The sequence below is a fragment of the Cryptomeria japonica genome, chromosome 11, assembly GCF_030272615.1.
Source record: "Cryptomeria japonica chromosome 11, Sugi_1.0, whole genome shotgun sequence".
Lineage (NCBI taxonomy): Eukaryota > Viridiplantae > Streptophyta > Pinopsida > Cupressales > Cupressaceae > Cryptomeria > Cryptomeria japonica.
In genome coordinates this window covers 386,207,617-386,231,579 of record NC_081415.1, presented here as the reverse complement: position 1 = coordinate 386,231,579, position 23,963 = coordinate 386,207,617, and the positions used below count along the sequence as shown (strand labels likewise).

Below are 23,963 nucleotides of genomic sequence, written 5' to 3'. Positions count from 1 at the left end.
CCTCAGAGAAAATCCTAAAAATCAACAAGATAGAGAGAAGAAGGGCAAGTTTGAAGCAAACTGGCTTGGTCCTTACATCATCACAACAACATATGGCTCTGGTGCATATCAACTCTCAACCATAGAGGGTGAACCCTTGGAGGATCCTATCAACAACATGCACCTTCACAGGTTTTACACATAGCTCTTCAGCATATCCTAATTCAAAAATACAAAAAAATAAAAAATACAAAAAAATTTAAAAAAATAAAAATACAAAAAAATCAAAAAAATAAAAAAATAAAAAAAGTAAACAAAAAACATTTCGTCCAACGGTGAAAACCACTTTGGTGGCGCTCTGGGCAAGTACCATGGTGAAAACTGGATCACTGGCGCCATGCATAGAGATATTGCTCCTCCCTCCTTCAGGATTCCATTTCATCCTTTCACTTTGCACACACTCACAACCTATCCATCCATAATAAACTTACCCATTCCCATCATGGCTTGTTATTGATCTACCCAAGATTGGTAAACCATTCATAATAACCCCCTTTTCCCCCCCCTTTCCATCCATAATAAATCAGCTCCTATCTGTGGCTAAGGCAAATCCTAAGTCTAGTGATGGGTGTGGAACTGAGAGCATCACATGTTTCGAGGAGTACAGTTTCTTCCAGTTTCCTTCAGTCTATTCGCGCACAATCCACAATAAAGAAACACTTGCATCGCCAATCCACAATAAAGTTCCATCTTCTTCGCAATAAAGTATCAGTTTCATGGATTCAATTAGTTTCAGATGAGACAACAGCAACAATGGACTTCAACAAATCAAATCTTTCAACAGACTCAGACAACATATGGTTTAGTGCTATCTATCCTTTTTGTGAAAGTAAATATTGTGACCACAATCAAATAAGACTTATACAAGTGACAAGAGACACTAAACTTGAGGACTACAGTGGATGTTGGTGTCGAGTCTTGGTTTTCTTTGATTTTATTTTCTGGTGACATGTCTTTTAGCTTTTCCAGGATGTCTCTGACTAGAGATTCTATCTAGGATGTCTTTGACTAGAAAGGCGAGGATGGGGTATCATCACCTATTTTCTTTTGCTATCTACGGATTATCTCTTAGTAATGCTATGACTTGTCCAAGGATATGAGGACACTGAGAGTCTAGTATGAACTGGGGCATTCCTTGTTTGCAACTATCTTATCTTCATGCAAGTGGGTACAATGACTTTCTTGGTCGAACATATGCCTCGATTGTCATAACCTACTTGCCATAATAAAGCTCAATGATGATAATGCACAAGAAGCTCTTTTCACTTTCATATCTTCTACCTTCCATCCCCCTTTCTTGATTGACTTCCATCATCCTTCTTGAGTCCGTGTAGCCTGTTATCACATGACTGAGTATAATGACACACCAAAAACATTTGCATCTCATGTAGTTGCACCTGCATTACCACATATAAACATTTCATACATACATATAGATATCATAATTACATCGCATCCTACACATAACACATGTTAGCACATCTTACATTTTCATCAGGCATCTCATCATTTGCATTATCATATTCATTTGCATTTCATACATTCACATTCGCATTGGCATAACATATAAAACATAAAAGAACAAAAATATTGCATTTCATCATGTATATATTTGCATCCATATCATAAGCCTCACATAGAAACATACATCATAAAACATCTCAGCACATAGGTACACATGCATATAGCTGCCACAAAGATTAATCATTTCATATATATATAATCATAAGTGTCATGATACAATGATGTCAAAATCATATGGCTACAATCACCCAAAGGTGTCTATATCATCATACAAAATGGTACAAAACTGATACATAGGGAGCCCTCTATGGCTATGATGAACTCGCTCCCTCGGAGCCGCCTGGCCTCGACGGAGTCTGAGCCCTAGAAGGACCTGCCCCAGGATCATCTCTCCTGCCCCCTCTATCTAGTGGTGGTGGAGGACCCATAACCCCACCGCTGGACACCTATCTCCTCTGACTCCCTCCCATAGTCGTAGCTGTCCACGATGGTCTGCGGAAGCTCCTCGCCCGCTGCTCTGGTGGCACTAACCTATAGTATAGGTCTCACCAATAACCTATCTCCTCCCCTACCCGCAGAACATAGGCGTATCCAGCCCCTGTGTCCTCTGCCACCTGCCTCCCAGCCCTCAGTGCTGTCTCAGCCTTAGTATAGCACTGGATCCTGCTCTTGCTTAGTATCCCTCACCTGTCTCCTGAGCCTAGATGTCTCCCTCTCCAGATCCTGGTTCTCATCTGCTTGTCCCTGACAGATCTCCCTCAGCTCAAATAGCTCATCCTCCTCCTCCTCGGGCCCCTGTGCCTGTGCCTGTGGCTCTGCCCGTGGCTCCCCCTGTACTGGTGGCTGTGGCTGTGCCTGTGCCTGTACTTGTACCTACCTCTGTCCCTGTCCCTGCACTTGTCTAGGACCCTGTGCTGCTGGCACCTGTAATGGCAATCCATCGCGACCCCTCACCACCCAAGCCTGTCATTCCTCCCCACCCTCTCTCCGCGGAGCCACCCTCCTCTCTCCAACTACACCCTGTCTCCTCCGTCGGCCTCTCCCACCACCATCTCCATCATCATCCCCATCCCCTCCGCCATCTCCATCTATCAGCTCTCCTGGATCTGTTAGGCATGGAAATGGATGCTCTACCCAATATGCAGTGTACTCTGCATCCATCCCTGCATCCTCAATCTCAGGCCACATATCCCATGGCATGGGCACCATCTCTACTAGCTGTATCATGACCTGATCATATGATAACAATGGCCCAAAGTGTGCCTGGTCTCGTACTATCTGCGCATACATACCGAAACCCCGTGGCATATGCTGGATCCTACCAAACTGCCTGCATACCCTGTCCACTAACTGCCTCTCCAGTACATAGGGCGTCCGCCCAATCAGATATCTGCTCCTGAAGGTATAGGGTAGATCCACTGCGTCATCCTCCCACTGCTCGCACTCGCGGTACGACCTCCATATCATAGTGTCAATCTCATCGATCACTCGACGTCAGTGCTCCAACCTGCCAATCTGTGGCTGTGTGGTAATCATATCATATAGATGAACAAAACTACGTCCATGACCCCGACCTCTGAAATGTATTGGTCGTGTCACTGGTAGATGCTCATATGCCCACACCTGTAGCAATTTAACTCCGCAGCCCAATCCTACGGATCCATGATAAACAAACTAATGCAGCTTGTAGTATAAGTGCGCCAACACGCACAGTCCCCAGGCATATCTAGTATGCTGTGTAACCAGTGTCTCCAAGGTGCTCCCCCAGCCCATAGCCAACCTCTGTGTCGCTCTGTCTGGACACAGGAACCCACTGATCACTCCTCCTAACACTACTGGTAGTGCCAGTCCTGTCACTGTCATCGTATCCCATGCCACGTGTCTAGCCCTCATCTCCAGTCTCAGATCCTGGAACACTCGTCTCAATGCCTCCCTATCTCCATCTCGATCATAGGGTATCAGCTCCCCGTCGATTGGCATCCACAGTATCCTGTACACATCCTCCAAGGTGACTGTCATCTCACCCATCGGCAAATGAAATGTGCATGTCTCAGAATGCCATCTCTCGGCTAAAGCAGTCAGCAAACCCATGTTCGCTCGAAACTCAGGCACATACAGAATATATCTTAGCCCCATAACCTCAATAGCAGCCCTGTCCTCGAATGTCAGCTCTGGTCGTAACCTGTGAGTCGATGGGAATCTCTCCCATGACTCCAGCATAGGCAAATACTCCTGCAGTCAAGCAAAGCAATCATGTCAATCAAAGTGACACTCACTGTTCATCACAAAGTGTTGCTTCTATCCTACTGACACTCACTGTTTATCACAAAGTGTTGCTATCTATCCTAGTGACACTCACTGTTCATCACAAAGTGTTGCTTCTATCCTAGTGGTACTCCCTATTCATCACAAAGCACATGATGTTTTGCACTCCCTGTTCATCACAAAGTGCTGCTCATATTTGCACTCACTGTTCATCACAAAGTGCCTCGATCTATCCTAGTCTTCCCTAGAGGACCTGCTTGAGTGTATCCTCTCAATAGCTTATCCAATCGACAGCGTATGTTCATCACAGAACTATCGATTTGACCTTGAAGACATAAATGCACATTTTTGACATAAACGCGCTTACATATTGCACAAACGCACCTGCTCTGCGCAGACGCGCCTGAAATACACAGACGTGCCTCTGTTCTGCACAGACGTGCCCACATTTCACAAACGTGCCTGCACAATGCTGACGCACTCGCATCTAGCACAGACGCTTTTCCCAACATAGACGCGCCTGGCACAAACACAGACGCACCTAGCCAACATAGACGCGCCTGACACCAACGCAGACGCGCCTACACGTTTTTGACATTTTTTGACATTACCTAAAAGTGTATTTATTGCACTACCTAGATGCATTAATGACAACATTTATTACAACAAAGTACAAGGAGGTTTTGTGGTACTTATCGGCTCTCCTACCTTTGCTGGCCCTCTAAAATCGACGAACGCGATCGAATCTATGAACCAATGCCATTGCTGCTGACTGCTGCTGCTCTATTCTCTCTCTGCACTCTGATCTCTTGGATGTGTGGATGACAATGAGGATGTTTTCCCCTTGTGGTCTATCTTATAGACTGCCCTAGCCCTAGCCCTCATTTCCTGAGTCAATCTTCTTTATCTTTTGACTCTGTCACTCTATTCTATCTTGTCAGTCCATTCTAGCCTTTCTTTCTTATCGAGAGATTGTCTGCGATCTTTTCAGACATTTTCATCCAATCTCTCGAGGGGGCATATGATTCCCATCTTGGGGCAACTTTGTATTAGTTCATCTTATCTTCTTTGAAACAATGCGACAAGCTGCATTGTCTCAAAGAGGGGCAAAATGTAGACACCTAAAATTGTCCAGTCTAATTAAATAAATATTTATTTATTTAATTATTTTAGCCTAATTCTTCTATTAATTGAATAAATCTTTATTTATTTAATTAATTCATGTATCCTCTTCTAGCCTTATTTCTCATTTAAATAAATACATTTATTTATTTAAATTATCCTTTTCCTAAATTAAATAAATATTTTATTTATTTAATTGATCCCACTTCTTCTATTAATTAAATAAATCTTTATTCATTTAATTAATTCATTAACCTTTTCTACCCATGACACATGCCATTTATCTCTTAATTTCTACACTACCTACCCTCTCATTATTTTATTATTTCCTCTACCTACCCTCTAATCATAGCCGACCTCTTTTACACCTCTCAATCTTATCCCTCCATTTCATATAGTGTCTTCTATATAAGGAGATGCTTCCTTCATTATCAAACCCTAACTATTTGATCAATTGATGACACTACGCCTTTTGCACTTTCATATGTGATCCTACTTGCAACCACATTTCCGTTCTTTGTTGAGCTCTTGTGCACATATAAAATCTGAGAGCAAATATATCAAACAAGATCAATGGAGATAGGAAGAATGGAGATCCAAACCCTATTGGACATGTGATGGTATAATCTTTGTGATTTCATTTAATTTGCATTGTCTTAGGTAATCTCCATATGTTATGGTGGATCTTTGTTGTTGTTAGGCTAGGGTTTTGTGGTTGAATTCATTTAGTCTTTCAACATTGTTCTTATCCATTTTCACCACAAACAAATATCATCTACAAGAAAGATGTTACTTCCAATTTGTTCCATCGTAACGGTATTAAATCACTTAGTAGATGGTAAGCATAAGCTAATGATAATGGCTGAGAAAACTTAGCAAGTACCATATAACTCTTATGGTATTGGATTATTATCAATCACTTTTCAAATTAAATTGACTAAATTTGTAGCTATCATAATTTTATCTACTAATTTCCATACATTTTGTGCCATCTTTTATGTTATGGACAATTTGACCAATTTATCTACTAATATCCATACATTTGACCAAAATATCTACTAGATTATTGTGACATGCATGAGGCCCAACATCATTTATAGGATGCACAAAAGTTCTCACAAAAAGCAAAAAGTTTAAACCAAATATCCAAATATATATAACATGCTTTTAGCCTTTACTATCAAGGTACCATTCAACGAAGCAAGTACACTATATTGCATTAATTTCACCTTTGCAACATAAAAATTACTATACTCGGCCAGTACAAAATCAAATAAATACACTACATGCCCCCATAAGCTAAGTCCTTCTCAAAAGATACAAGGAACCTATCAGACATGTCAAAAACATTACAATGTATAGGTAATACTCTGTATTACCATACTTAGGCTAAAAAAATATCTAATTTGTATTTAATATTATGTTTTTTATTGGATTAGCACTTAACTTGTATTCGATATTAACTTTACTTGAATTGCTTCAGAATGGAAGTTCAGGTACACCTCATTGTCACAGACTCGCCACAATGTATGTTGTATACAGGTCCCTGTAAAATCACAAGTCAAACCTCAGGAACTTAGTCTTATCAAGCTAAAAAGTATCAATTATATATATACCATATTCATAACCACTAAAACTTAAAGCATTGAGCTCATTTACATTGAGTGTCTTATAACTTCAACAACAGTTGATGCAGGAAGGAATGCATCCACAACAACTTCTTTGTTTTCATTTTTCTTGTCTATACATTGTCAAGAAGAACTCAAGATAGAAGGTGTAGAAAATTAGATAGCTTTGATCAAGGCTTATAGCTTATAAAACTTTAACTATTAATGGTATTATATTAGAAATAGAATGCATTCAGTATAGTAGCATTCCTGTTATGCAAAGGATACAATCTTCAAAGAAGCATCGAATCTCTTGTAAACGATGAGGGGCAAGCTCTGAGATGTCCCTGTAATGATGAAACTCGGGATCATCAGCACAAACAACAATTATCTTGTCATGTTTTTCTCCTTGTTCAAGGTATTCAAGTTATAATATATAAAGAATTTTAGTTAGGCCAGCCTGTGAGAAACTTGACGTACTAAAAGTACCCAAGGATTGTTTCCACTACACCAAATTAGAAATACACACCTGATCAATCATAGGCATCAGACCAATTGCTTTAGCATGGAGAAAATATCCCAGCAAAACAGGTTCCTGTTGATTTTCACAAAATGTAAAGTTCTTAATCACAGATATCTAAAAGTCGACACTTGTATTTCAATAACATGATTCATATGAATATTTTCTAGTATGGATTCAATCAACCTAAAAGCAATTGAGAAACATCAAATGATCTACATACTGAAGGTATCAAGCAATGCATGAGAGAGAGGCACAAATGAATGATACTTATTACTTATGGAAGTTGTGTTACCTGCATGAGTACTAGTACATCCAATGGATCATTATCCACACATCGTGGAATGAACCCATAATTATGAGGATAAACAACTGATGAGTATAAAATCCGATGAACCTACATATAAATCATGGGATAAAAATTAGTAACCCTAAGACGGAATAGAGTATACACATAGAAATAATGTAAATAAAGGAGCAACTAGAAGAGATATAATGTAAAGAAAGGAGCGACTAGAAGAACCTAACTTTTCAACTCACAAAGAAAACAAGCTTACCTTGATCAGACCAGACTTTTTGTCCAGTTCATACTTCACTTTACTTCCCTTACTAATTTCCATAACCTAGAGTATCGTAGAAAACATTTAGTCTCCTAAATATCAAAGAACATAAAATATTTAGCTAGTGACCAAATATCAACCTTTGAATATCAATATCAATATCAATTTCTTAATGCTAGGCCCCAACCATTTGATTACAAACATGTAATTACAAGAATTTGAATGATATTATAGCACAATTTCATATCCTCACTCTAATTGTCTCTCACTTTCTCTATTGCATTCATGTTGCTTCCAAATGATTGTGAAGAGTGTTTATATATTAGCCTCAACCCTTGTGAATGATGTCAGCCAACCTCAAGGTGGCACAAAGCCCGATGTCTTGATGAAACATGTAGTTGGCCAAATTTGTAGGTAGAATCTCCCAGATTGAATGTGTAGATGTTAAATTCCATGTGGTGAATGCTTAAAAAAACACCCTTGGGTCTAATGTATCATGTGATGTGTTCCTTTGTTGCTGCCAACTTCGAAAAGATACTAAAACTTATGAACAGTGAAACTGAGTGTTAGTTTGTTAAGCTCGATGAGGTTCAAACCAAGTTATGGCTTTTTGGTTATTAGAATCTCCTAAAAAGTAAAGGAGCATTGCAGAACATATATTCCAAACCATGAGGTGAGATATGCAACTATAGTTCAATGCAGTAGGATCTGTTTGCATTAAACAATGACTAGAAACCTGCAAACAAACAAACAAACAAACAAACAGAAAGCATAATATTTTTGGTTGATGCAAGTTCACTCTTATACCCTAGGATGTCCTATCAAACATCGAGGGTTTGAAAAGTGAGTCGCTCACTTTCCAATGGCTAGAGAAAACCAAGATGGTCTACCTCAACCTTAGAAATCCAACTTCAATCTTCTTTTGGCTTGTCTTTCAACTTTACAATCTCCTCCTCCAGCAACTTGTTCTTGGTACCTCCACCCTACCATCCAAAATCTCCTATATCTCCTCCTTTAGTTGTAGAGGTATTTGAGTTTGTCATTGTACCACCAATCATTATTTTTTGACTTCCTTTCTTGATACTGATTAAGACTTGGAACATTAAATATTAGAGACATGCCCATTCCTTTCGGTAACTCATCTTCATTTCCAATTTCTATATGAAATCTCTCAACAATTCTACAAAGACTAAATTTCTTCATATTAAACTTATTGTATGTTCCAAGCGAAAATCTTTTCTTGCTCAAATATACCATCACTTTGTCTCCAATTGCAACCTTCCTATGTCTCCTTTTCTCATCAACCTTTTCCTTATATCTACCGTTCATCTTTTCCAAGTGAATTTCTTTAATTCCACATGAACTTGCTTCATATGTTCTACAAACTCTATTGCTTCTACATTTCTGGTCTTCATTACTGGTTTTTCTTATTGAAAACACATTCCTTGCCATATACAAACTCAAATGGTTTTTTACCTATAAATCAGTTACTAAATTATTGTATACAAACTCTGCCTACGGTTGAATCATATCTCAATTCCCATATTATCCACTACTAGACATCTTAACAAATCACCTAAAGTATTGTTTACAACCTCTGTTTGTCCATCTATCTATGAGTGATATAGCGATTGATTCAAATGTCTTCATCTTCTTCCACAATTTCTTCATAAAAACATTTAGCCAATTTTGTGTCCCAATCAAAAACAATATTGTTCAACAAACCATGCAACCTCACAATTTTCTTGAAAAACTAGTCAGTTATATGTATTATATCATTGTTCTTCTACATAAAATGAAATGTGCCATCTAAGAAAACCTACTACAAATATTAAATTCTACCCTCACTATATTCTTAATTGTTCTAATTCAAAGTCCATATTAACTCTTCACGAAGTTTCTTCAGTATTGGTAATGGCTAATACATATTACAAACCAACATTTCAAATACTTAAACTATCAATTTCTACAACTTTGATCAAATTTCTTGACATCCTCGTATACTTGCAGCAAAAAACAATTGTTGCTCACCAATTCAATTGCCTTCTACTCCAAAGTGCCTTGCTAAACTGCCATGTTTTTCCTTAATTAGACTTTATCTCATTGAACTTCTTGGTATGCACATTTGACTTAAACATCTTATCTTGAATCAAGTAATCTAACTACTTATTTCTATCAATGCTTATTGATTCCTTACATGCCTTCTGTGCCTCTACAAAATTAGGATTGGCTTCATACAAATGTTTTAGCTCTTCAAATCTGGCTACTTCAATTCTCATTTTCTATCAGCAAATTTTGTCTTCTACTTAATACATCAACAACTTTGTTTACTTTCCACTCCTATGTTTCAACACAAAAGTACATTTTTTCATAAAATCAATCCATTTAATGTGTCTTTGGTTCAACTTATCATGGCTATTCAAGTATTGCAATGCTTGTTGTAGTGTACAAAACAAACTCCTTTGTTGTAATGCCCAAAGGCGACATCTATTTTAAAAATTTCCCCTATAGACACAAGAGTCATTTGAATAAACCAGAGTAGCCATGCTCACTGTAGCATCCTAAAATTGCGACACTTGCAATTTCGACCGCATTTGGGTCTTCACGATGGTGATGCAACACGGAACCTGAATGAAGACCCCGAAACTTGTTCATGACATCAAAAACTGCATTTCTCAGCACCCTGGCCTGATCCTCCTTGCACCCTGCTGTCCCTGGAGGTGGGACCATGGCGCCCAGCGCCCTGGTCCTTCTGGACTAGGGCGCCCAGTGCCCTGGTCCCCTAGGACCATGGCGCCCAGTGCCCTGGTCCCTGGCCCTATTTTTTGGGTCCGGTCTCTTTTGGGTCTCGGGTCTTTATGTTTGCAAATTGGAAAATAATGTTTCCTGGTTGGCCTAAGGTCGGGAAAATTAGTCTATCAGCCCTAATTGACAAGTATATAAACTACATTTCCTCTCCCATTTTGGTAAGATGGAAAAGGGCGGAAATGATATTCAAACATTCAAGCATTCAAGCATTCAAGCATTCAAACATTCTTTCAAGCAATTGAGCATTCTAAGTCTCCATTCAAGGCCAAGTGTTGCATTCAAGACAAGGATTCAACCATTGAAGAGGAGATCACTTACAACACATTACATACAACATACATTACACCTTCGCATGTAAGAATACAAACATTCTTACAACAAGGTATCAGTACTTGTTTACATTACAAACATTTACATTTACAACATTCTCATTTCTTGGTTAATTCCAAAACTGGGGTTTGACCTAAAGGCAAACCCCTCATCCCTAACCCCCCAATCGTCCTCTCTCTTCTGTGTGTAGGTTGCAGGTACACGGTTGTAATTGAAGATCTGGAATCCTTGTGCAGAGACGAACAGATCCCCCTTCGTTTCGTGGATTTTTCGGAGGACCGTGTGCACGCCGAGCACCATCGTCCTGTCAACTTTCACTCAAATTTGCAGAATAGCACCGTCTTGACATTTTACTACTAATTCCAGGTCCGCAGCTTCATCCTATATTCCTATCTCTGTTTATAAGTGAATCTTTCCTACTTTACATGCATTCCTAGTTCAATCATTCTATCTACATTTCTTTACAAAAGAGGGTATCCTTGATGTCCTAACCCTTGAAACTCATATAGAATCCAATCTTGCATTGCGTGGGATTGGATCTTGTGGGTTTCAACCCCTCTTTTGAATGTAAAGTCCCTCCTAAGTGAAAACCATCAACCCTAGTGACTCTCCCTTCTCTCTCCTTGGAGTAGGGGAGGGGAGAACGACTAGGGTTCGATTTTTTCGCTTTACATTTTGGTGAACCCGACATGAACATCCTCAGTCTGATTATTCATGGTTAGATCTGAAAATTTTGCCTTCCTAAATTTCCATGTTTGATCTTTTGCAAATTTTAGAGGTTGATTGCATAAAAAACCCTAAAATTTTCTTTTAGTAATTAAACTTGTGAAATGTTTAATTGTTAATGCTTGTTTCAGATCTACCCTTCTATTGCAAATTATCAATTCATATTTGTGCCTTAATTCTGAAAATTAAGTGGTTAAGTGTCAAAACCCTAATTTTTAAGACCTTCTTGATTCAACCTTTGACTGATAATTTCACTAATCAAAACACCTCCAAATCGGCTGTAACTTTGGATTCCGCAACAAAATCACAATATCTTTCATCTCTGAAAATTTGGAAAAAAGTTGCGAGGACCGTGTGCACCCCGAGCGCCATCGTCCCCGACATTTTTTCCGAAATTTCGGGAGCTAGATCTTACTGTATTTTTCTGCTAAAATCCAGAATTTTGGCTGATTTTATCAATTCTAACACTTTCAAAATTAAAGTCAAAGTTGGTCTAGCGATTGCTTGGATTGAGGCTTCTAATCATTCAAAAATTGTTGAAATTGAAATTTTTATCAAAATTGTGTTTCTTACAGTTCTAAACCTGAGAAGTGTGTTAGCATTCATTCGAAATTTCAATGCTTTGTTCAAATTTTTGCAATTTGTGACTTTTGAAATTAAGTGTTTAATTGCAACATCTTTGATTTCCACTTTTAAATTCGAATTTTGCATGAAATCGAGTCAACTTTTAAATTTCAAAGCCTGCATTGCTTTTAGTATTCCCTCTAAAATCATAAAATTCAAAATTTCAGTTTCCCCCTCTTTTTAAAAATTCAAATTTTACGTTTTTCAACAATCTTGGTAGGGTTCAATTTTGAGATTGCAACTTTAATTTGGCCTATCTACAGATCGTAAAATCACTCAATTTTTTCAGATTAGCTTTAAAATCATCATAACTTTCATCCCTGCAAATTTCGAAAAAAGTTGCGAGGACCGTGTGCACTCCGTTCGCCACGGTCCCGAACATTTTTTCCGAAATTTCGGGAGATTGTCCTGATTGTATTTAACAGCTTAAATCTAGGAGATTGGCCAACTTTATTGAAATTTGCTACCTCTAAAATTCAAAATCTTCTCTCTTTCTTTAGTGCATGAGTTTTACAACAATAAGCCCTACTTACACTATTCCCGTTAGACGAAGCCTTAGAATTAAGTCTTTCCAAGGTTTAATTACTGAGGAGATGGAACCTAATTTGAATGGCCTTTTTAATGAGGACATGGGTAATTCCTCCAATCCTCTTAATGACGAAGAAGCTCTCCATGAGGTTTCTGTAGAACAACTTTCAAAATTGGATAACCGATTTGATGATTTTCGATAATGGATGTCTCAAGAATACCCCGATAGTCAAGCTCTTTCATTAATTGAGGGTCTAAAACGTATGGTTCAAAGTGATAAGAATGGAATTGATATTTTGTGTGGTATTGCACACATTGTGGATTCGAATGTGATGCCTATGAAGAGTTGTGCCGAAACCTTAGGTTATACACAACCTCCTACTCAAATCAATCATTCTATTCCTTTGATGACTTCTATTGCTAGTATACCTACCTTTACATCAAACATAATGACTACTTCAATACAAGACATTCCTCCTATGATCACCAGTCATGGGGGTACTCCTTCTTTTTCAATTAACCCCCTTCCTTCATTCAATCCAACTTCTTCATTCATTCCTTCAATAAGTGTTCCTATTATATCACCACAAATGAACATGACGCAAGGGGGCAATTCGTTTTCCATTCCTCCTTGTAGTGTTCCTCCTGTCCAATCATCTCCTATGACTAACTATCATAGTGTCCCACCACCTTACTCTCTACCTTCTTTCAATAACATAACACCTCCGTCACAATCTAACACATCTAATATGAACTCTTCGACTGAAGTGACCATTAACAATCTTGCACAAACTGTCTCTTCTTTACAACAACAAATTGCCTCTATGAATCAATCTAAGTTTAGTGTGCCCACATTTGATGTTGCGAGCCCACTTTCTCTTGACATTGTTCGAGCTATTCCCCCTAAACATGTTGAAATCCCGCATTTGGAGCTTTATAATGGTAAGGGTGATCCTCTAACACATGTTAAGACATTTCAAACAATATGTACTGATTTTGCTTATGACCAAAGGTTGCTTGCAAAACTGTTCACTAGAACATTAAGAGACAAAGCCCTACAATGGTATTGCTCGTTGCCTTCCTATTCTATTTCTTCTTTCGAACAACTTGCAAATGCTTTCATTCAACAATTTCAAAACAATATAAGTTCTAAAGTTACTTTGATTGATTTAATGCATTGCAAACAAGGTGTTAAAGAAAAAGTGATTGATTTCATTGGTAGATATAAGCATTTGTATGCTCAAATTTCTTTTCCAGTGCCTGACAATGATATTCAAAGAATCTTTATTTCTAATTTACAAAAAGATATTAGAGAAAAACTCTTGTTTTCTGAGTTTACTTCTTTCCAACAGTTGTGCGCAACTCTTCTTCACCATTATCAACTGACTGTGAGTCAAATGGAACAAGCAAATCCTATGGCTCCGGGTGATAAGGGTGATAGTAGTCAACAACCATTTGGGAAGTTTAAACCGAACAGAGAGTCAATTAAATTCAATGAAAACATCATCAACAACAATGTGAATGCAGCATCAGGTGTGCCTCCTATTTCTAAGTTTTTCAAGAAAGAAAGAAAGTTTACTCCTTTGAATGAATCATTGCATAGTATTATGAATAAGTTATTGGAACAAAATGTGCTTACTCTTCCTCCTATAAGGTAAATAGATCCTGCAAAGATTAATTCACCCTATTTTGATAACAAATCTTTTTGTCAATTTCATCGTCAACCTGGGCATGATACTGAAAAATGTTTTGCTTTGAAGGGTAAAATTCAAGATTTGATTGATAATAATACTATCTCTGTTTCCGGTGTGAATGATAAAGGCAACACATCTGTAGCTCCTCCTAACCAAAATCTTAAGATTTTCACTGATCCATTGCCTTCTCATACCTCTAATGCGATTGATACTACTGATTCCTCTGTCTCACCTGATGATCTTGTGTCTATGACTCCTAATGTGATTAACTTTGTGGAGCAACAGAAAATCCCTAAAGAACCTTCCATCACATTTTCCAGTGAAACTATCAGGGCACTTGATGGTCCTTTATATATAGTTGCAAAAATCAAGAATACACCTTGCCGTGGAGTGCTTATTGATCCTTCTTGTATGATTAATGTCATTACTGAAGAATTTCTTTTTACTTTGCAATTGAATCAAGTGATCTATGACGAAACAAATGTGGTTGTGAAATTATTTGATGCATTTTCTTCTCCTGCAATTGGTTCTATTACATTACCTATTGAGGTCCATAACAAATCCCTTGATATGAGCTTTGCTATTATTCCATCGTCGGAACAATTTCGTGTGAAGCTAGGCTATCCTTGGCTATCTTCCATGAAAGCTATTGCTTCTCCTATCCACAAGTGCTTGAAATTTCCCCATAATGGTGAAGTTGTTACTGTCAATCATAGTCTCTTTAAACCAGCTGAAATAACTTCTAGCGTTCCTATTGATTACTTTTGGCCTAAACAATTCCAATCTCTTCCTCCGCGAAGTGATCATCTTTTCAAATCTTATCAAAAGTGGAAAAAAGATATGATCCTATCTCTAAGTGAACCTAGAACACCCAAACTTGACATTCCTATCGTTCTTGAGAAGGAAGTTCTTCCTTTGAAAGATAAAACTAATGTCTTTCCTCAAGAAGATTCCCAACCCATCCCTATGGATGTGACTATGCCTAATAAACTTCCCAAAGGTAGACCTATACCTCCTCGTCATGATGGACTTGGTCTCCTTCCTAAACCAAATATTCCTCCCTTATATGGACCAGTTCCTCCTCCTTCCTCTTATGGAGAGAAGAGACCTTCCTCTTCTCCTATTATTCAACCTAAGAGACCACAACCTAAACACCCAAGTGATAAGGATGAGAACATTCCTCCTCCTCAATCTTCGCAACTTCCTACTAAGACTAGACGAAATCGTTCTGCACGTAAACATCGATGAAAGTGTCGTCTTAGAGCTCAGGCAGCTGCTTTTCAAACTTTGCAATCCCCAAAAACACCTTCAACTAATATTATTCCATTTTCTCCTCAGCCGATGATTGAGCCGAAATCTCCTAAACATAAGATGCATGATGGCCTTGATCCTGTGCGAGTTAAATATCCTATTTTTATAAATCTTGATGATGATATAGATGAAAATGTTACTCCTGTTCATTCTGATAGTGAATATGAATATGTTGATGTTGATAACCATTTATCCAACGAATTTTCTAAAGCACTTATCCTAGCTCCTAGACAAGAACACCGTGGCTTGGGGTATGAACATAGCCCTTGTTTGGATCTTGTGATAGCTCCATCTGCTGTGTTGGATGTTCCTCCTCTAGCGTGTTTCCTACCTTCCCGAAATATTGATCAGCAAGATCGGGGGGTAGATGACGTGCTAGACTAGTTCATTAGCATAGCAGATTCTCTCCTCCTCTCTTGATTTTTTGTTACTTCTTCTATGTGTTACTCCCATTCTTCTATTTGTTGTCCTTAATGTTGTCTACTTGAGGATGATGTAAAGCATGGAGATTTCTTTTGGTCTCTCTCATGTTGACTCAAAAGACACATGTGTTCCCTTCTTCTAGGTGACCTTCCTTGATTGGGGAATGAAGAACAATTATGCATACATACATATGATATACATGAATTATCATACAACATACTGACCCCGAGGAAAGCGAAGTCACCTTGTGCTTTGTGTTTTGTGTCTATTATCCTTGGGCTTATCTCACACTTGGGGGCTAAATCCTTGTGATAATGTGCTCCTTTCCCTTCTCATTTCTTATATGTATCACTACCTTAAAGCAATCACCCCCGGTGAGGCGTGTGCGATCGCTTTAACGTAGGGGGGCATACATCCCGTTCATATCTTTTCAAGATAATTGAAAATTTCTTGACAAATTTAGCTTTGCCTTGAAAATTTTTGATATCTTTCTTGCATGACGCATAGTGAGGGAACCTTACTAATGACAGTCATGGTTCTTCCTCATGATCTTCCCTTTTACTTTGTCAATTGAATTCGTAAGATCCTTAGTCCACTGGGGGCTTGGTGTATCTTGCCTCCTTGACATGGTGAGAGTCTTTCAATGTCGTTTCCTTGTACTTTATCGGAAGTATGAGCGTACGCTTATACTCCCGCTAAAGTGGGGGCTAAATGTAGCATCCTAAAATTGCGACACTTGCAATTTCAACCGCATTTGGGTCTTCACAATGGCGATGCAACACGAAACCTGAATGGAGACCCCGAAACTTGTTCATGACATCAAAAACTGCATTTCTCAGCACCCTGGCCTGATCCTCCTTGCACCCTGCTGTCCCTGGAGGTGGGACCATGGCGCCCAGTGCCCTGGTCCTTCTGGACTAGGGCGCCCAGTGCCCTGGTCCCCCAGGACCATGGCGCCCAGCGCCCTGGTCCCTGGCCCTATTTTTTGGGCCCGGTCTCTTTTGGGTCTCGGGTCTTTATGTTTGCAAATTGGAAAATAATGTTTCCTGGTTGGCCTAAGGTCGGGAAAATCAGTCTATCAGCCCTAATTGACAAGTATATAAACTACATTTCCTCTCCCATTTTGGTAAGATGGAAAAGGGCGGAAACGATATTCAAACATTCAAGCATTCAAGCATTCAAGCATTCAAACATTCTTTCAAGCAATTGAGCATTCTAAGTCTCCATTCAAGGCCAAGTGTTGCATTCAAGACAAGGATTCAACCATTGAAGAGGAGATCACTTACAACACATTACATACAACATACATTACACCTTCGCATGTAAGAATACAAACATTCTTACAACAAGGTATCAGTACTTGTTTACATTACAAACATTTACATTTACAACATTCGCATTTCTTGGTTAATTCCAAAACCGGGGTTTGACCTAAAGGCAAACCCCTCATCCCTAACCCCCCAATCGTCCTCTCTTTTCTGTGTGTAGGTTGCAGGTACGCGGTTGTAATTGAAGATCTGGAATCCTTGTGCAGAGACGAACAGATCCCCCTTCGTTTCGCGGATTTTTTGGAGGACCGTGTGCACGCTGAGCGCCATCGTCCCGTCAACTTTCGCTCAAATTTGCAGAACAGCACCGTCTCGACATTTTATTGCTAATTCCAGGTCCGCAGCTTCATCCTATATTCCTATCTCTATTTATAAGCGAATCTTTCCTAGTTCAATCATTCTATCTACATTTCTTTACAAAAGAGGGTATCCTTGATGTCCTAACCCTTGAAACTCATATAGAATCCAATCTTGCATTGCGTGGGATTGGATCTTGTGGGTTTCAACCCCTCTTTTGAATGTAAAGTCCCTCCTAAGTGAAAACCATCAACCCTAGTGACTCTCCCTTCTCTCTCCTTGGAGTTGGGGAGGGGAGAACGACTAGGGTTCGATTTTTTCGCTTACACTCACAAATAACAGAAATTATAATTATACGAAATTCAAAAATGCAAAATACACCTAAGCAAAATATTTAGGGGAAACATGACTTAGAATTCTATTCGGGCAATATCCCAAAGAACACTTTCATCATATAATGAATGTTAAACAAAAAATGTGCCAACTTTTAGCATTATCTCCAAAAAAAAAAAGATTTTCCCATATACATCCAAGATTCCAAACAAGGGGAAAAAATGGGATTTCCTTGAATTTGAATATTTTTTCCATTCTCAATATCCATTGGGGACAATTTCTTGCTAAGGTTTTGTACTAGTTTAATATGAACCATAAAGTAAACATAACAAAAACTTATGTATATGTCTAAAGGTCTCTGATATAAAGGTGATATAAGAGTGTGATCTAGTTTCATATCCTCCTAACTATAGTAGGGTTTCATATAACCCCAAAGAAGTTAACATGTGGTGAGGTTGTGGGGTTTTGGTTATAATTTAATGGCAATGATTAAAGCAGGTCATAATAGTAGAAAACATATGGTAAGATTGTGCAGTTATGGTTTTGGTGTAAGAGTGTGATCAATGCTTACCCTACACAGTGGTAAAGGCAGCCCATAACATCACTACAACATGTCAATGATGTCCCATTTAATTCGCACATATTACTATCATCCTAAAGTCCACCCCATCAGACTTGGCAACAACATCCCTCCTTGTGGGTATAAAGTATTCCATGAGACAAAATAATATCCACAAGGTTGGTGATGTAACATAATCTAACAGGGTGGATCCCAGGATACAGATGGAATGGGCAACATGGTTTTCATATAGCATAAAGAGAATCACACATACTACTATTACCCTGAAGTCCACCCATCAGACCTAGTGACAACATCCCTCCCCGTGGGTTTGAAGTAGTCAAAAGCCAAATTGAATCCACAAGCTACCACCAAATCTAATAGGATGAATACTTATGTAACAAGCAACATGGTTTCAATAGAGCATATAGAACATCACCATCAGATCATACTACCTTAAATAGAATAGAGAAAACAGGTTTGTGTAGTTATGATTGTGGAATAAGAATGTGATCCATGCAAAAAACCAAGGGAACGAAATATAATACAGTCCATGCTTACCCCCAAATAGTATTTGAGGAGCTTTGTTATCTCAAATTTACCCAAGAGAACATAAAATAATATGGTCCAAAAGGATTCAAGGATTGAGAGCTTCTTACTTTCTCTGGGATTAGTATAGGAAAGTGGAGTTATGAGATTGGAAGACTGAGAAAATCTTTTTTGGTTTGTTGGTTGTGTCATTTGTCCTCCATGGTTCTGAGGTTTCAGGGAGTAGCATGTCAAACCACAAGTGAAGACAATTAGAAATAAATCAAACACATCTAATCACTAGTAATCTCGAAGTCATATCAACAGTCCCCTATGAGATCCTTTTCGCAGGCCGGTATGTTTCTGATGGCAACATTAGTGATAATTCATTTGTTAAGCTACTTAAGAAAGCTAAAAAATATGGCTAAGCATCGCTAGCCCGAAATGGTTGTGGAGGAGGAATTGAACTGTAGGAAGAAGACTTGGAAGAAGTAAAACAACAAATGGATGGACAAATGCAACATTAATTTGCAAGAACATCTTAATACTATTGAGGAGATAAAAAAAAGTTGGTGTTAGAAAAATTCAGTGATGTCATGCAGACAAAGAAGATTGGACAAAAAGGTACACTATGTCAAGAATTCAACCCTAGGTGGAAGCATACAAAAAAAGCCTATTTGATGGTTGCAACTAAAGAAAAGGTTAAAATTTTAATCATGCAGTTGAGTACCAGTTCTCATCATATTAGATGTGAAATAGGTAGATGGACAGTCCCCATGGAAGATTGGGAAAAGGAACTTACACCTTTTGTAACAAAGGGTTGGTTGAAATCAAATGGCACTTCATCATTGAGTGTGTTGCTTAAGAGGATATTCTTATTTGGTTCAAAAACAATTTGAAGGTGGACAATTTGAACTAGCTATTTGATAAGACAATACTTCACAAAACAATGTGTTTCTTGATCAAAATTCATAATGAAAAAGCTGACATCCAAAAAGAATTTAAAAATGTATTAATTTTGTGTCTCTTGCTCCCTTGAATCTCTGGTAGACATCGTTAAAAATCTTTCATTCATTCGTGCTTACCCCACATGGACTTAAAAGCCTCCCAAACAATTAAATTAAAATTGGGAATAAACACGAAAATAAAATAACTATTCTATTGCATAAAAAAAAGACCAGATATAAAATCAAGTTCAAGAATTACTGTTTATCAGCAATGTGAATAGTGGCTACCAAATCAACCTGCAGATAAATGAAAACCATATTAGGGCTGCTAGAAAATTTTAATTATTAAAATTTTAGATATATAAAAATAAAAAAGAAATTATATTTTCACTATGAGTTGAAAAGACGAATTATATTTTCAAATATGAAAATCAAACTAATTTTCTTTTAAACACAAGAATGATAATTCTTTAACTTGGAATCTGGGCTGAAGAATTGACCATGGTAATTTCTTGAGATAACTAACAATCGCAGTCTGCCAATCCTCTCCACCGATTTCATTTTTACGAAGCTTGGTAAAATCTGCCAAAGAATTAAATTCTGGAATTTTTTCGATGTAAATATCTTTCCCATTTTTATCTTCAGTCGATTCAAACCAATTCGAAAATGCTCTTGCCACAAGCAATTTGATCAACTAGAAGAGCAATAATGTAAAGAAAGGAGCAACTAGAAGAACCTAACTTTTCAACTCACAAAGCAAACAAGCTTACCTTGATCAGACCAGTCTTTTTGTCCAGTTCATACTTCACTTTACTTCCCTTACTAATTTACACAACCTAGAGTATCAAAGAAAACATTTTAGTCTCCTAAATATTAAAAGAACATAAAACATTTAGCCAGTGACCAAACATCAACCTTTGAATATCAATATCAATATTAATTTCTTAATGAATATTTGCAATGAAAGTATGGTGCTAAAGTTCATTTGTTTAATTCAATCCCAAGATTCATTTCATAGGTCAAGAAGTATGCAAATAACTGTGGCTACCGCCAAGATCAAGTAACAACTTAAACATTGAATGATGGGAAGGTTCTTTGGCCAAAAACATGTTTTGTGGAGCATATTTTCAAGTAGATTTATTTAGACAATCATTTATTCAAGAATAACATCTGTCAAAGGATTTTAACAGGATCAATGCATATAACCCCAAAGAGTAAAGAAAGAAAGAATGAAGTTACACAATGCAATATGTACTTACACAATTAAAAACTACACGAGCTCCAGGTCCTGGATCTAGATGTTCAACATAAAGGGGTTAAAATAATGTATCCAAATATAAAAACAAAGCAAAACTGTGAATTAGCAATAATTCTTGTCTTACAGGTACATGAGAAACAACATTAAAATGCACTTCCTTCTTGGTCTGAAAAGAATACGTGAAGATACCACAAGACAAAGAACACCCATATTTTTTTTAAACCAGACAATTATTGGAAATCAGGGGATGACAGAAGGGAGTTAGATTCTAGGAATCTCATACAAATTTACACGAAAAATTTGTTTATTGGCAACCAAAGTGTTTACCATTAGAAGATAATGGTACACATGCAGTGTAAATACTCCCAGCCTTCAACTTATTCATACATATGAATTATAGCAGGGAAACATTGAGTTATCATTAGCATACACAACTATGACATTATCCACACCATCCAACATCACCCTATAATTGAATGCTACTAAAATAAGACTGCATATACAAACATATTAATGTGAAAATATCTCAGCTAGAGTATTAATTAGATGTTCATATAAACATAAATGAGCAAAAGCAGATGGACCTTACCAATCTCAAGATCATGCTAAGGATGTGCAACAACAGACCTCTGAGACATGGATGAAAGAATTATTTCATTCAAAGGTGGATGAGGAGGGTGTGAATCCTTAGTTCTGTTGTCTATAACATTGGTACTGGGGGTAGTCATGGTTGAATCCTGTGACATGAGCTTCTTTGTTTCACTTATTTTGGCTTTGAAGAAAGACGCTTAAGTAGATTCCTTGTTCAACCAATGGAAAGGGAAACAAGTAAACCCAAGCCTCTAATTACACTTTTGATTAACAACAATCAACCAATGATTGAGCTTAAATTTAAACAGATCCTGCATGGAATAATAGTATTTCATATATGTCACTACCCGTTGATTGATACAAGAAGCATATTCTAAGTATTTACTTTCAATAAATAGTGAGTAATAAGGAAAATGATGTAACTAATTGAGCTGAAAATTTGTAATTGCCAAGCAAGAGGGGAAACGAGCAGGTCCAGGTCATAATTATGCATAAAACAATTAAACTTTCATGATCCAATTAAATATATGGTACATGTCATTACTTGTTGAGATGCAAAGTTGTTCATACATGGCACAAATTCTAAATATATATTTTAAGTTTAAACAAACAGGACAACAAATAAGTAAAAGGAAATAAACTGTAACTAATTTAGCTGAAAATGAATATATTTCATAATTGACAAGCAATAGAAGAAACAAGCACGTCCAGGTCATAATTACATGCAAAACAATTAAAGTTTCATTTCATATTTCTGACTACCAATGCCAAGAAGATCGACGATTATAAATTATAATGACTGTATTTGGAAAACTCTTCAATATAAATATAAAATATTATCCTCTTTCAACAAGATTTGATTTTACAAAATGATTTGTTGAATAATAAAGAAGCTACATGTATATGATCCGGATGGAAAAAGTGCAACAAGAGAGATAACAGATCTAGATTGAAGGGTTGAGATTGAAGGATTGGTTAGAGGATAAGAACAAAATCACTATCAAATCACAATAAAGACAAAGCAACACTATGCATGCACACCAATCTCATATAGGTTGTAGATCACTCATAGAAAAAGATTGTATGCTAGTGTTAAATATGGTAGGCCAATGAAATACCAACCATGAGTCTCAATGACAGTGTTTACTTATTTTTTGTGGGAAACATAAAGGCTAGTAGGTGAAAGAAGTAAAAAGATACAGTCTTCATGAGAGTTGCAACAATCAAATGACCATGAGCAGTAATACAAAAGATTCTCAAACCTGCAAAAAATAAAAAGCCTATTTTAATCATGATAGGGGCCATGCTTTAATTAAAAGGTTTGTTCCAAGACACTTCCTCAAGACAATAGAAGGTAGTGGAGAAAGCATTTTAGAACAAAAGATTGCAGTCGTCAATGGTATAAAAATAGTCCAATGAAAAAATCTTAGCCATAGAGGGTAATTATAACCTTAAGACAACCCAAATTAGGAATGATTTGCATGAAAAGCAAGAGCCCTAGTAACATTTATGATGTTGACAAGGACAATACAAAGATGTAGATCCAATCAATTATAGTATGAAATGGAGATGCAAGCTAGGCCTAATCTCAGTTAGCAATCAATCCTTGGAATGAATCAAGTCAAGGGATATGATGGAGAGTTTCATTCAAAATCAAAGAAAGTAGCCTTCATGAAAGAACTTTTCAATTTTAATGAATGTGAAGTTTCAAAAGAAGGCAATATAGAGTGGATAGAGTATGTTGAAAAGATGTTATCTCATAACAAGCCAGACAATGGATAAAGAGTCATCAACAAGTTTGTAGTCCTAGAATTAGATCAAAGATGATACAATATAGAGCTTACAAAAATCTCCATTGTCTTGTGAAGGCACATGGGCACAAAATAATAGCTCAAGGAAAGTTATTTTGACTGTTAGAAGAAGAAATACAAAGTCATAAGTCTACAACAAAAGATAGGGTATACCATTAATGGCTATCTTGTGATTGTTACAAAGTAAAATTTGGATGAAATCAAAGAGACATTTACAAATACAACCTACC

General features: G+C 37.4%; 1 pseudogene; it reads right to left on the bottom strand.

Moving 5' to 3' along the window:
* Positions 1-6,459: 6,459 nt before the first annotated feature.
* On the bottom strand, positions 6,460-22,059 carry LOC131071566 (soluble inorganic pyrophosphatase-like; annotated as a pseudogene).
* Positions 22,060-23,963: the final 1,904 nt, after the last annotated feature.